General features: G+C 42.0%; 1 long non-coding RNA gene across 1 annotated transcript; it reads right to left on the bottom strand.

Moving 5' to 3' along the window:
- Positions 1–6: 6 nt before the first annotated feature.
- On the bottom strand, positions 7–11,761 carry LOC115943722 (uncharacterized). Its single transcript, XR_014141481.1, has 3 exons — positions 11,636–11,761; positions 8,014–8,170; positions 7–129 (listed from the first exon to the last, which is right to left on the bottom strand). It is a non-coding gene; the product is annotated as an uncharacterized LOC115943722 (long non-coding RNA).
- Between the last annotated feature and the right edge of the window lie 3,731 nt (positions 11,762–15,492).

The raw sequence follows: 15,492 nt of genomic DNA, 5'->3' as shown, positions 1-15,492 counted from the left end.
TATAAACATTTTTTTCAACTTCTCAATACAGCAGCTCTGTAGTATTTTAAAAAAATACCTTCTGAAGTAGAAGCTGAAGTGGTGCTTTTCTTTGGCTCATCATCCTCTACTGGTGTGTGTTCATCAGAGCTGAATTTAAAGAAGATGGTTGTAAGAATCAGAAAAGTGATAAAATGTGAATCATGGAGTATAAAAATATGGAACCAAAAAATTTCAGTAATGACACCAATTGTCCAAGAACAATTAAAAGCAAACACTGGAATAACTTTGTTCAAGGGTCTACCACCTTCATGATAATATAATAATCACTTATGTTTGCATAAAGCTTTAGAGTTTACAAAGTGCTGTTCAAACTGAAAGCAACATGTAAGATTTATATTTTAAGACTTATTTTTTATTATTTAAGACAGAGAGAGAGAGAGAGAAGGGGGGAAGGGGCAGAGGGAGAAAGAGAATCCCAAGCAGACTCCCTGCCTAATGCGGAGCCCAATGCAGGGCTCAATCTCACAACCCCGAGATCACGACCTGAGTCAAAATCAAGAGTTGGACACTTAACCAACTGAGCCACCCAGGTGCCCTGTAAGATTTATATTTTCAATGCTGCCTACAAGATACTCACTTTAGACCTAATGGCATGCACATTGAAAGTGAAGGGATGGAAAAACCTTTATTGTGGAAATGGAAGTGGAAAAGAAAGCTGGGGTAACAATACTATATCAGACAAAATAGACCTTATTTAAAAAAAAGTTTTTAGGGGCACCTAGGTGGCTCAGTTGGTTAGGTGACTGCCTCCAGCTCAGGTCATGATCCTGGAGTCCCGGGATCGAGTCCTGCATTGGGCTCCCTGCTCAGCAGGGAGTCTGCTTCTCCCTCTGACCCTCCCCCTCTCATGCTCTCTCTATCTCATTCTCTCTCTCAAATAAATAAATAAAATCTTTTTTTTTTTTTTAAGATTTTATTTACTTATTTGACAGAGAGAGACACAGTGAGAGCAGAAACACAAGCAGGGGGAGTAGGAGAGGGAGAAGCAGGCTTCCCGCGGAGCAGGGAGCCCAATGTGGGACTTGATCCCAGGACCCTGGGATCATGACCTGAGCCGAAGGCAGACGCTTAACGACTGAGCCACCCAGGCACCCAATAAATAAAATCTTTTAAAAAAAATTTAAAAAAATTTTTTAAAGATTTTATTTATTTGACAGAGAGAAAGAAAGCATAAGCATGAGGAGCGGGAGAGGGAGAAGCAGGCTTGATCCCAGGACCCTGGCATCAGGACCTGAGCTGAAAGCAGATGCTTAATGACTGAGCCACCCAGGCACCCCTAAGAAATTTTTTTTAATTTTTAGTAATCTATATGCCCAATGTGGGGCTTGAACTCATCACCCCGAGATCAAGAGTCGCACACCCTACTGACTGAGCCAGCCAGGGGCCCCAGACAAAATAGACTTTATTTTTTTTTAAGATTTTATTTATTTATTTGACAGAGAGAGAGACAGCAAGAGAGGGAACACAAGCGTGGGGGTGGGAGAAGAAGAAGCAGGTTTCCCGTGGAGCAGAGAGCCCGATGCGGGGCTCGATCCCAGGACTCTGGGATCATGACCTGAGCCGAAGATAGACGCTTAACGACTGAGCCACCCAGGCGCCCCCAAAATAGACTTTAAAACAACAACTAACAGGGGTGCCTGGCTGGCTCAGTCAGTAGGGTGTGTGACTCTTGATCCTGGGGTGATGAGTTCAAGCCCCACACTGAGCATACAGATTACTAAAAAAAAAAAAAAAAAGACTAAGAAGACACAAAGAAGGACACTACATAATAATAAAGGTAATAATTCAACAAAAGGATATAATAACTGTGAATATTTATGCACTCAACATGGAAGCACTTAATACTAAATACTACATTACTTAAAGCAACTATTAACAGACATAAAGAAAAAAATTGACAGTAATAGAGTAATAGTAGGGGACTTTAACACCCCACTTACATCAATGGCTAGATCATCCAGACAGAAAATCAACAACGAAACAGTGGCTTTAAAGGACAGATGGACCAGGTGGACCCAACAGATGTATTCAGAACAAACACTCTATGCAATAACAGTAGAATATATATTCTTTTCAAGTGCACACAGAACATTCTCCAGAATAGATCACGTTAGGCCACAACACAAGTCTTAATAAATTCAAAAAGACTGAAATCATATCATGTACCTTTTCTAACCACAAAAGTATAAAATTAAAAATCAAGAAAAAATCTGGGAAGAACACAAACACATGGAGGCTAAATAACATGCTACTAAACAATGAGTGGGTCAAGGAAGAAATCGAAGAGGAAATAAAAAATACGTGGACACAAATGAAAATGAAAAAACAATGGCCCAAAACCTTTGGGATGCAGTAAAGGCTGTTCTAAGAAGGAAGATTATTATAGCAATACAGGCCTACCTCAAGAAGTAAGAAAAATCTCAAATAAACAACCTAACCTTACACCTAAAGGAGTTAGAAAAAGAACAATAAATGAAGCCCAAAGCCAGCAGAAGGAAGGAAATAATAAAGATTAGAGCAGAAATAAATGATACAGAAACTAAAAAAACCAATGGAACAGATCAATGAAACCAGAAGCTGGTTCTTTAGAAAAGTCAACAAAATTGATAAACCTTTAGTCACATTCATCAAAAAGAGAGAGAGAGAAAAGACTCAAAATTAGAAATGAAGGAGGAGAAATAACAACCAATATCACAGAAATGCAAAGGATTATTAGAATATTATGAAAAATTATATGCCAACAAATTGGACAACCTAGAAGAAATGGACACATTCCTAGAAACATATAACCTTCCAATACTAAATCAGGAATAGAAAATCTGAAATAGTATTGAAATTGAATCAGTAATCAAAAACTCCCAATAAACAAAAGCCCAAGACCAGATGACTTCAGAGATAAATTCTACCAAACGTTTAAAGAAAAGTCAATTCCAAAAAATAGAAAAGGAAGGAAAGCTTCCGAATTCATTCTGAGGCCAGTATTACCCTGATACCAAAATCAGATAGAGACACTACAAAAGAGAAATACATGCCAATATTTTTGATGAACAGAGATATAAAAATCCTCAACAAAATATTAACAAACCGAATCCAACAATACATTAAAAAACTCAATTTACCGGGGTGCCTGGGTGGCTCTGTCAGTTAAGTATCCAACTCCTAATTTCAGCTTAGGTCATGATCTCGGAGTTGTGGGATTGAGTCCCACATTGGGCTCCGTGCTCAGTGCAGAGTCTGCTTGAGAGATTCTCTCTCTCCCTCTCCCCTGTGCAGGCAGTCAGTCTGTCTCTCTCCTATCTCTCTCTCCAGCAAATAAATAAATATGAGACTGACGCGCTACCTACTGCGCTAACGACGCACCTTCAAATAAATAAATAAATAAACAAATAAATAAAATATTTTTTTAAAAGTCATTTACCACGATCAAGTGGGATTTATTTCAGGGATGCAAAGGTGGTTCAAAATTTGCAAATCAGAGGTGCCTGGGTGGCTCAGTTGGTTAAGCATCTGACTCTTGATTTTGGCTCAGGTCATGATCTCAGGGTCCTGGGATCAACCCCTAAGTTAGGCTCCCCACTCAGCAGGGAGTCTGATTGTCTCCCTCTTCCTCTGCCTCTCCCCCTGCTCGTGCACACACACACTCTCTCTCTTTAAAATAAATAAATGTTTTTAAAAACTGCAAATCAACCAATGTATGCATCACATTAACCAGAGAAAGGAATAAAACCATATGATCATTTCGATAGATGCAGAAAAAGCATTGGACAAAGTACAACATCCATTCATGACAAAAACCCTCAACAAAGTAGGTTTAGAGGGAACATACCTCAACATAATAAAGGCCATATATGAAAAACCCACAGCTAACATCATCCTCAATGGGGAAAAACTGAGAACTTTTCCTCTCAGATCAGGAACGAGACAAAGATGTCCACTCCCACCACTTTCATTCAACATACTACTGGAAGTCCTAGTGACAGCAATCAGACAAGAACAAGAAATAAAAGGCTTCCAAACTGGTAAGGAAGAAGTAAAACTGTCACTATTTGCAGATGACATGATACTCTATATAGAAAACCCTGAAGACTCCACCCAAAAACTGCTAGAACTGATAAATGAATTCAGTAAGGTCGCAGGATACAAAATCAATATACAGGAATCCAGTGTATTTACACAGTAATAATGAAATGGCAGAAAGAGAAATTATGAAAACAATTCCATTTACAACTGCACTAAAAATAATAAAATACCTAGGAATAATAAACTTAACGAAGGAGGTGAAAGACCTGAACTCTGAAAACTATAAAACATTGATGAAGAAATTGAATATGACACAAACAAATGGAAAGGCAGTCCATGCTCATGGATTGGAAGAACAAATATTCTTAAAATGAGCATAGAACCCAAAGCAATCTACAGATTTAATGTAATCCCTATCAAAATACCAACAGCATTTTTCACAGAACTAGAACAGATAATCCTAAAGTTTGTAGGGAACCACAAAAAAATCCCAAACAGCCAAGGCAATCTTAAAAGAACAAAGCTGGAGGTATCACAATCCCAGATTTCAAGATATGCTACAAAGCTATACTAATCAGAACAGTATGGTACTGGCACAAAAACAGACAAATGGATCAACAGAACAGAGTAGAGAGTCCAGACATAAACCCACACTTTTATGGTCAATTAATCTATGACACAGTAGGCAAGAATATACAATGGTGAAACAACAGTCACTTCAACAAATGGTGTTGGGAAAACTGCTCAACTACATGCAAAACAATGAAACTGGACCACTTTCTTACACCATACACAAAAATAAACTCAAAATATATTAAGGACTTAAATGTGAGACCTGACACCATAAAAATCCTAGAAGATAACACAGGCAGTAACCTCTTTGACACTGGCAAATGATGTATCTGATAAGGGGTTAATATCCAAAATATATAAAGAACTCACACAACTTGGGGTACCTGGTTGGCTCAGCCAGTAGAGCATGCGACTCTTCATCTAATGGTTTTAAGTTCGAGCCCCACATTGGGTGTAGAGATTAGTTAAGAATAAAATCTTAGGGGTGCCTGGGTGGCTCAGTCGGTTAAATGTCTGACTCTTGGTCTCAGGGTCATGAGTTCAAGCCCTGCATTGGGCTCCACTCTGGGCGTGGAGCCTACTTAAAAAAAAAAAAATTAAAAATAGAATTACCATATGATCCAGTAATCCCACCACTTTTACCCAGAGAAAACAAAAACATTAACTAGAAAACATATGTGCACCCCTATGTTTATTGCAGCGTCATTTCCAACAGCCAAGCAACCCAAGTGTCCACTGATAGACGAATGGATAAAGAAGATGTGAAGACATGGTGTTTACACACACACACACACACACACACACACACACACACAATGGAATATTACTCAACCATAAAATAATTAAATCTTGCCATTTGCAACATGGATAGACCCAGAGGGTATAATGCTAAGTGAAATAAGTCAGAGAAAAACAAATACCATATGATTTCACTCATATGTGGAATTTAAGAAATTAAACAAAGTGAACAAAGAAAAAAAGAGACAGACAAAAAACCAGACTCTTAAATACAAAGAACAGGGGCTCCTGGCTGGCTCAGTCAGTAGAACATGCAACTCTTGATCTCGGGGCTGTAAGTTTGGGCCCCATGTTGGGTGTAGAGATTACTTAAAAATAAAATCTTAGGGCGCCTGGGTGGCTCAGTTGGTTAAACGACTGCCTTCGGCTCAGGTCATGATCCTGGAGTCCCGGGATCGAGTCCCGCATCGGGCTCCCTGCTCGGCAGGGGGTCTGCTTCTCCCTCTGACCCTCTTCCCGCTCGTGCTCTCTGTCTCTCATTCTCTCTCTCTCAAATAAATAAATAAAATCTTTAAAAAAAATAAATAAATAAATAAATAAAATCTTAAAAAAAATACAGAGAACAAACTGGTAGTTGCCAGAGAGAAGGTGGGTAGGGGAGTGGATGAAATAGATAAAGGGGATTAAGAGTACACTCACTGAGATGAGTGATGAGTAAAACTGCCGAATCATTATACGGTACACCTGAAACTAATACCATATGTTAATTATACTTGAATAAAAAAATACTTGGAGGAATCTTAAATGCATATTGCTAAGTAAAAGAAGCCAATCTGAAAAGGCTACATACTACATGGTTCTAACTATATGGCATTCTACTAAAGGTAAAACTATGAAGACAGTAAAAAGATCAGTGGTTGGAGGGGAGGGAGAGATGAATAGGCAGAGCAGAGGATTTTTTAAGGCAGTGAAACTCTTGTGTATGATAGTATAATGGTGAGTACATGTCATTATACATCTGTTCCAAACCTACAGAATGTACAATACCAAGAGTGAATCCTAATGTAAACTATGGACTTGGGTGATTATGATGTGTTGGTGTACGTTTCACCGACTGTAACGAAAGTACCACTCTGGTGAAGGCTGTTGATAGTTAAGGAGGCTGTCCCTGTTTGGGGCAGGGAGTATATGGGATTTCTCTGTACTTTGTGCTCAATTCTGCTGTGGACCGAAACTGCTCAAGAAAAGAAAAAAGTGATTTATCCTTTCAGAATGAAACCACAGGGTAAATATAGGAAACTATAAGGAAAGATGGAAAAAACCAAAGCTAGGAAGACCGAAGGAAGACCTCATGATCGTATTCTATGTGTATAAAGGACATCCGGTGGAGCAGCAACTGTTCTGTCCCCAGAGCAAGAAGCTAACACACTACAGGAAAAAGAGATTTCATTCTGTTGTAGAGAATTCTGAAAATGAGTATTATTAAAATTCTACAGTAGTTAAAAAGGGAATTTCCATATCATATAATGTTTTCCTCTGGAGATCACATCTCGAATAATTTAGATATTGCCTAGAACATTATTTTTAGGGTTCCTTCCAACTCGAATTCTATGATCTTTTAAGAACAAGTTTTTCAGTTTGTTTATTTTTAAAAGATTTCATTTTTAAGTATGCTCTGTGCCCAACACGAGGCTTGAACTCACAATCCTGAGATCAAGAGTTGCAAGCTCTACCAGCTGAGCTGGTCAGGCGCCCCTTAAGAACAAGTTTCTGATAATGCTTTATCACCCTGTCACAAATTACAGATTTTACCCGTCAAAGCACATTGTCTCAACTCAACCTACAGTAGACACAGAAATAGATGAGAGGCGGGGTGCCTGGCTGGCTCAGTCGGTAGAGCACACAATCCTCGATCTCAGGGCTGTGAGTTCAAGCCCCATGTTAGGCATAAACATCACTGAGGGGGAAAAAAAGAAATAGAGGAGAGGAAGAAAATGCTTATGAATAGTACTAAAGAGGAAAGAAATAAGGAAAAAGAAGCAGCATTAAGCCTTCAGAGACTACTGACTTTAGGAAAATTAACTAAACCAAACCATACTGGTATATTCATTTTATTTTATTTTTTAAAGATTTTGTTTATTTATTTGACAGAGAGAGACACAGTGAGAGAGGGAACACAAGCAGGGGGAGCAGGAGAGGGAGAAGCAGGCCTCCCGTGGAGCAGGGAGCCTGGATGCGGGGCTCGATCCCAGGACCCTGAGATCATGACCTGAGCCGAAGGCAGATGCTTAACGACTGAGCCACCCAGGCGCCCCTGATATATTCATTTTAAAAATCCCTTTGTAATGTTAAAATCTGACAAGCAATCTACTATTGGGTTAGCTGAGAAAAGAAATTCCAAATACTAGAAATGTATCATTAACACTGAATCCTTCTATGAAGAAATTAGCACCCCATGAATTATAATTTAAAGAGAACACTTAGCATCCTAAAATCCACTGGCAACATGTTTTAATTCTTAGATATGTTCCATGTTTTTATTTTTTTAAATAATTTTTTTTCTATTTTGTAAAGTAAAAGAGTATCATAACAAAATATCACATTCTGGGTGGCTTGAACAACAGAAATTTATTTTCTCACCATTCTGGAGGTAAGTAGACCAAGATCAAGGTGCCATCAGAACTGATTTCTGGTAGACCTCTCTTCCTGGCCTGTAGACTGGTGACTTCTCCCTGGGGCGTACTAGCTCTGGACCAGTGCCCCAAGACTCAGAGGGTCTCCCACTTTGAGGAGCAATCTAAAAATAAACAGAAATAACAGTTCTTGGAATATATGAGGAATATAGGGGCCAATGATGCCTGCCAGGCTGTAAAGGCACCCAGCTCTTGTGGTTTAAGGCCTAAAATTAAGGCCCATTATTGGGGCGCCTGGGGGGCTCAGTCGTTAAGCGTCTGCCTTCAGCCCAGGTCATGATCCCAGGGTCCTGGGATCGAGCCCCGCATCGGGCTCCCTGCTCAGCCAGGAAGCCTGCTTCTCCCTCTCCCACTCCCCCTGCTTGTGTTCCCTCTCTCGCTGTGTCCCTCTCTGTCAAATAAACAAAATCTTAAAAAAAAAAAAAAAAAGGCCCCTTATTATGTACTGCTTTGACATCTGGGAAAACCAGTAAGGTCTCCAATGGCCTAACTGCAAATTCCTCTCCCCATTCTGCCTCTGTAGGTAAGATCCCCTAGCCAAACGGCTCCCTGCTCGGCAGGGAGTCTGCTTCTCCCTCTGACCCTCCTCCCTCTCATGTGCTCTCTCTCAAATAAATAAATAAAATCTTTAAAAAAAAAAAAAAAGATCCCCTAGCCAAACAACCCTCTTCATCATAGGGAAAAGGCCCAGTTCCAGATTATCCCTGAGTAGTGGGCCTCAGTACTCTGCCAGTGTATGGATCTCATCTGTCCAGTGTCAGGTGTCCTGTGTTTGGCCTCCCCATAACCCTATGAGGGAAATCCCTCCCTCACCAACAAGGTGAATAGGAGACCATTAAAATAGTCCCTGTTGCTGCCTGGTTTCATCTGTACTAGTAAGATAAATTATTTATCTTCCACATGCACAAATACAAATCTCATCCAAGTCGTTCCTGAATCTTTTAGTTAGAGTTCTAAAATAAGAAGCTATTTGGTTTGGGGCGCCTGGGTGGCTCAGTCATTAAGCGTCTGACTTCAGCTCAGGTCATGATCTTGGGGTCCTGGGATCGAGCCCTGTGTCGGGCTCCCTGCTCAGCAGAGTCTGCCTCTCCCTCTCCTTCTGCACACCCCCCCCCCTTCATGCGCACGCGTGCTCTCTCTCTCTCTCAAATAACATCTTAAAAAAAAAAAGAAAAATCACAGCTTCGTAGGTGCAACTTTATTAAAAAAAAAAAGAAGCTATTTGGTTTGATTGGCACAGACTGAGGGCACCTTTCTGAAACACATACCTCGAAGAGGTAGGTCTCCAGTGTACTCAGGACTGTTTTTAGTTTTTACTCTTTCTGCTCCCAAGCATGAAACCCTAGTAGCTAACAGGAATGTATATTCTGTTCCAGGCACTAACTCATTACAACAACCCTAAAAATATCAGCACTATTTTTATCCCCTTTCTACAGGTGAATAAATGAAGCTAGAGAGGTTTAGTAATTTGCCTGATGTGTTGACTTTGAATTCAAATAACATTTGTTAAGTAGAGCACAGGGTGCTGGATGGTGAGCCAAAGTTCAACAACAGACCACAAGAGAAATTAAAATAGAGCAGTTATTGGGGTGCCTGGGTGGCTCAGTCGTTAAGCGCCTGCCTTCGGCTCAGGTCATGATCCCAGCGTTCTGGGATCGAGCCCCACATCGGGCTCCCCGCTTGGCGGGAAGCCTGCCTCTCCCCCCTCCACTCCCCCTGCCTGTGCTCCTCTCTCACTGTGTCTCTCTCTGTCAAATAAATAAATAAAATCTTAAAAAAAAAAAAAAATAGAGCAGTTAATTACTCAGAAGACCTGGAGGAAGCACAGGGAATGCCTCCAGAGGCCACACAAGGAGGTCAAGGCAGAGTGCAGATAGAGACAGGACCTGGGGCACGTGCCTTTATCAGGGTCTGTGGGCATGGTGATTTGGAGTTCCCAGGTTAGGGCCAGATCGGTCAATTTAAATCTTTTTTTTTTTTTTTTAAGATTTTTATTTATTTATTTATTTGACAGAGAGAGACACAGTGAGAGAGGGAACACAAGCAGGCTCCCCACTTAGCAGGAGCCCAACGTGGGGCTTGATCCCAGGACCCTGGGATCATGACCTGAGCCAAAGGCAGATGCCCAACGACTGAGCCACCCAGGCGCCCTCAGATCGGTCAATTTAAACCAAAAGAGTGGGATTTGGGTAAGCCCCAGAGGGATCTTATCTAAGGGACCTATAAAGCATAGAGGCACTGGGAAGCAGGGGAGACGGTTGATCACAAGGGCTATTGGGGAAATCCTTTAAGGAACTTAACATATGCTTGTGACTCTGTGGGCTGCTATCTAGGGCATGTGCTTGCATGGGGTGGGGGAGGGGTTGCTAGTGTTAAGTTTAAAGTCCCTGCAGGCCACTTGGCCAAACAAAATGGATGCCCAGGTAGCAGCACCATGGAGTAGCTTGGCTAAACTCTCCACACTCAAGGCCACACAGGTATTAAGTGGCAAAGTAGGTATTCAAACTCAGGCAGTCTGAATCCAGAGACTATCCTCCTCAGTATGCCTTATTACCTCCCATGGCTGGAAGAAAAAGAATCATCAAGACATCGCCCAACTGTTGTAATTTCAACCTACCTCTCAATGCCTGTAATGTTTTTTTTAATTTTTAATTTTTTTAACACATTCAAGGCCCTTAGTATGGTACCTGACACACGCAATAAACATTAGATATGAACACTCACACAGCAATAATTATAACTCTTTTCCTTCTTAAACTACTTTTCCACTCCAATACTCACTTTCATTAGCGGCAAACTGATCTCACCCTCCCCTCATTTCTCAAGGTCAAGGTCAAGATTGGGACCCACCCCCCCCTTAACAAGACCTTTCTAGGTAGCCCCATCTCCAGTAGAGCACATCACTTTTTCTACATTCATCCAATCACGTCTTGGGAGCAAGGTTCTTCTAACTTTCCAATTTAAACCCGTCCCCAGGCGACTGGCTGGCTCAGTCGGTAGAGCATGCAGCTCTTGATCTTGGGGTTGTCAGTTGGAGCCCCACCTTGGGCACAGAGAGTACTTAAAAAAAAAAAAAACCAACCATAATCTCAACCCTTCCCAACTCCCTACAAACAATTTCTATTTACATATCCTGTTATCATCTCAAACCGATCTGCTCATTCATTCAACACGCCATGGTTGAGCTCTTTACTAAGGGCTAAACGCTGTGAATTCTGTAATGAATAAAATCCTCCTTTCCACGAACTCAGTCCAGTGGAGAATAAAAACATGCTCATGAATGAGAACATAACGTGAATAAACGCTATACATAAATCTGCGACCCCTGGCCACGTCCGCTACAAGGCCGGAGGTGATAGGGACCAGAGGCACAGGAGGAGGGCGCCCAAGGATGAGCGAGCATTAAGGGAGGAAAGGGGCGAATAAGCGGCTGCCGTGCGCAGACTGAAGAAAAAGATGAAAATGGGCGCAAGGAAGGGAGAAGGGAGAGACATGCGAACGCTAAGAAGCGGGATGGGCGATGAAGGCAGGCGGGCTCCTCAGAGCGAAGGTGCGGCCGGCTCACTCACCTCCTCCCTCTCCTTGTTCCGGAGGCCAGGCCGCCGCCCGTGGCTCCCGGAGGGGCGCGGGGAGCGGACGTGGAGACAGAAGCGAAGTGGGGTGGGGGGGCCGCGGCGCAGACGGCCGAACGGGATCGGCAGTGCTGGTGGGGGGATCCTCGGTCCGGGCCGCTCCGCTGGCGGCGCAGGCCATTCCGGTGCCCGCGCCGCCAGCAAGAGTGCGAGCGAGAGCTGCGGCTCCGCGGGGAGCGGGCGGCTTTGCCTGGCTCCGCACTCTTCCACGAAGAACTGCGACAATTCCCGCCGGAGCCCGAGGCCTCCGTCTCCGGACTGCAGAGCGGGACACTGGAGCCATTGCTGCCGCAAAAGTAGGGGACACTCTCAGGAGCCTGGGAAAACCTCAGTTGCAGTGGCTCCCAGAAGCCACCTGCGCAACCTCCCAGAGCTGAGAAAAACGGGGAGAGCGTTTCGGGTACGTCGGCAAAACCCTTCCGCGGGGCTACGTGGCGTCCAGCCCATGTGAAAGGGGTGGTGTATCCGTGTAAATAAGCCGCCGCTGTCATCGGCTCGGAGCGCCTATCCTTCCAGTTCCGCAGAAGGTTGGGCAGGTCTCATTTGGGTAGGAGACCCTGTCTTTCTCAGCCTTATACTTAAAATAACCGAAGGGAAGGATGACGGACCACAGGATACATTTCACAGAATGGCCATATCAACAACACAGTCAATTCTGCTTGTGTTTCGGGTGCTTTCTGTGCGTCTTTGTGTGTAGCATATTATATAATATTGGGCGCTTAGTGTGTCTCATATGTATGCGTATATATGTGTGTATGCATAATACATGCATAGATATATGTGTATACATGTACACATATAATATATAGGAATGGTTCAAGTCGAATCACATATTTTTTTCTGAGTCTATCCTGAATTAAAAATCTAAATGAGGAATGGGACGAAAAAGCACAAAGTACTCAAAGTATTTCTACGCAGCTGACAACGTGTTTATTTTAGTGTTGTCATATTTAGCAAAAAGAAAAAATACAGTAGACCCACTTACATTTGAATTTCTGATAAACAACGAACAATGTTTTAGTATAAGTATGTCCCGTACAATAATAATACAGTATTGGGCGCCTGGGTGGCTCAGTCGGTTAAGCGACTGCCTTCGGCTCAGGTCATGATCCTGGAGTCCCGGGATCGAGTCCCGCATCGGGCTCCCTGCTCAGCGGGGAGTCTGCTTCTCCCTCTGACCCTCCTCCCTCTCGTGCTCTCTGTCTCTCATTCTCTCTCTCGCAAATAAATAAAATCTTTAAAAAATAATAATAATAATACAGTATTAAATTACTATTTTTTGTTGAAGATGAGAAGGCCACTATTGTACCTCCTCCACGACCTCTAAATTTTATTCCTTATAGCTTTTCACTTGCTGTTTGAGAAGGGGGAAGGGGAGGCAGCCCCTGATATCTGGAAGCTAGCAGAGCGTCCAGGCCATGTTCTTATGTTGGACATAAATTCACACAATATTAACCTAAGAGAAAGTCACTAGGAGACTGATGAAGTGAGACAAAACAAGACCAATTTATAATTTTGTCTAATCATAGATTTAAAAAAAAAGTCACTGTGTCACTCAGAAAACACCAGACACCCCCTCTCTTGGCCAAAATGGGTGACTGCTACTTTATCAATTACAGCTTTATTCCTGCTCTCCTCTGCCTTCCCTATAGATAAGATTTATTGAGATGCCCGATCATACAATTGCCCCTGCTTTCTGACAGCATCTGATCTAGAAGGAACTCCCATTTCCTTAGATCATCCCCTAAATCGCCCAAATACTACAATAGGTTCTTTCTAACGTCCTCTTACTGAAACACCCCACAGTTCCCTATGGTGCGCTTTCTCCCTCCCTGCAAAGAATAATAAACCCAACTTGTCAACTATGGGCATGTTCCTGGTGATCTTTGGTTGAAGGGCATTGACATGTTCCACTGCCTAGAATGTTCTTCCCCAGATATTTGCATAGCTCTTTCCCTTACTTTATTCTGTTCTTTGCTCATACATCATCTTTTCAGAGAGGTCTTCCCCAACCACGCTATTTACAGTGGCACCTGATCATTCTCTATCCCTTTACACTGTTTATTTTTCTCCACAGCATTCATTACTATCTGATATTATACATTTAGATAATATATGCACATATGTTTATTGTATGTATCTCCCATTAGAATCTAAGTTTCATGAAGACTGGGACTTTGTCTTTTTTTTTTTAAGATTTAATTTCTTTTTTGACAGAGAGAGAGACAGCGAGAGAGGGAACACAAGCAGGGGGAGTGGGAGAGGGAGAAGCAGGCTCCCCGCCGAGCCAGGAGCCAGACGTGGGGCTCGATCCCAGGACCCTGGGATCATGACCTGAGCCGAAGGCAGACGCCTAAGCATCTGAGCCACCCAGGCGCCCCTAAATGATATGTATTTAATGAACATATGAACGAATGGGTTTTTATTGTGTCAGGGTTTATAACAGTTTCATTCTGTCACATATTCATTGTTTGGTCTTAGTCCTCCATTTAAATAGACTGGCTCACTGCAAAATGTCCTTTCTTAATTTTTTATTTTGACTCATTTCTTATTTGATTTTATTTCACATTGCCAAGTAATCTTTCACAAAGAACTCATGGGTAGTATATTCCCTCAATTTTTTTCATATTTGAAATAAGCTACCTGGTTGTTGTTGTTGTTGTTTGGTAGATTCTATTATTGTTAGCAATTGTCCACTCCCTCTTTCCCATTAGGAGGGTTATCTATCCCTATCTAATTGACTTTGGAAGGTTTTAAGAAGAAAAAGAGAAGCAGCAGTATCAAGTCACTTAAAGAGCAAATTGTCAGGATTAAGTAGAAAAGGGGATAGAGATGAACAAGCAAATGAATATTCAGCACTTATTAGGTACCAGACACTCGTTCATTCAACATTAAGTAGTCATATTTATCCACCTTTGAGTGGATCAAGTCAGGCTTCACAAGTAAGTTAGTGCTTGAATTGCATCTTTCTGGAAGACCAGGCACTTGGCCAAACAATAGGAGAGACAAACTGTGAATATGAAAGGAATGGTTATTCCAAGCTCAGGGTTCCTGGCAGGGACATGGAAGCAGTCAACAGCGTGTCATAGTTTGGAAACTGAAACTCAAAACAACTCTGTGGGAAGGTATTATTATCTCTATTATACAGGGACTGAATGAACGTCATTTTTTAAATCTTTTATCATCATCCATTGAATATATATTAAGCACCCACAAGATTCTTGGCATATTAACACAGGAGAGGACAGTTGCTGCCCTCAAGAAATTCATAATCAGGGGCGCCTGGGTGGCTCAGTCGGTTAAGCGTCTACCTTCGGCTCAGGTCGTGGTCCCAGGGTCCTAGGATCGAGCCCCGCATCGGGCTCCCTGCTCAGCGGGGAGCCCGCTTCTCCTTCTCCCACTCCCCCTACTTGTGTTCCCTCTCTCACTGTCTCTCTCTCTGTCAAATAAATAAATAAAATCTTTAAAAAAATTTAAAAATTGAAAAAAGAAAAAAAGAAATTCATAATCAAGTTCAAACAAGGCAAGCAAACACTGACAATGTGGTTATGAAACCTAACTGATTCCATTATCAGCCAATTAAAAACCTTTCTAGAATGTGAAACGATTGATACCTTTAAAATCTACTGGGTTATTTGAAGTAGGCTTAAGTCTGCAGATAAAAAGAAAGTGAAAGGTGAAATGACTGGTCAAGAAACAGAAAATTAACGAAACCTTCCAATGATCTTGTCCAAAAGGCAATCATTAAGGCCACTCAAATTTCTGGGTCTGCTCTGCTTTCCTGCAGGAAAATT

Source organism: Leptonychotes weddellii, chromosome X (assembly GCF_054177405.1).
Source record: "Leptonychotes weddellii isolate Sample4059 chromosome X, ASM5417740v2, whole genome shotgun sequence".
In the NCBI taxonomy this organism is placed as follows: Eukaryota; Metazoa; Chordata; class Mammalia; order Carnivora; family Phocidae; genus Leptonychotes; species Leptonychotes weddellii.
Note: the sequence above shows the minus strand (reverse complement) of the source record. Positions and strands in the feature narration are given on the sequence as shown.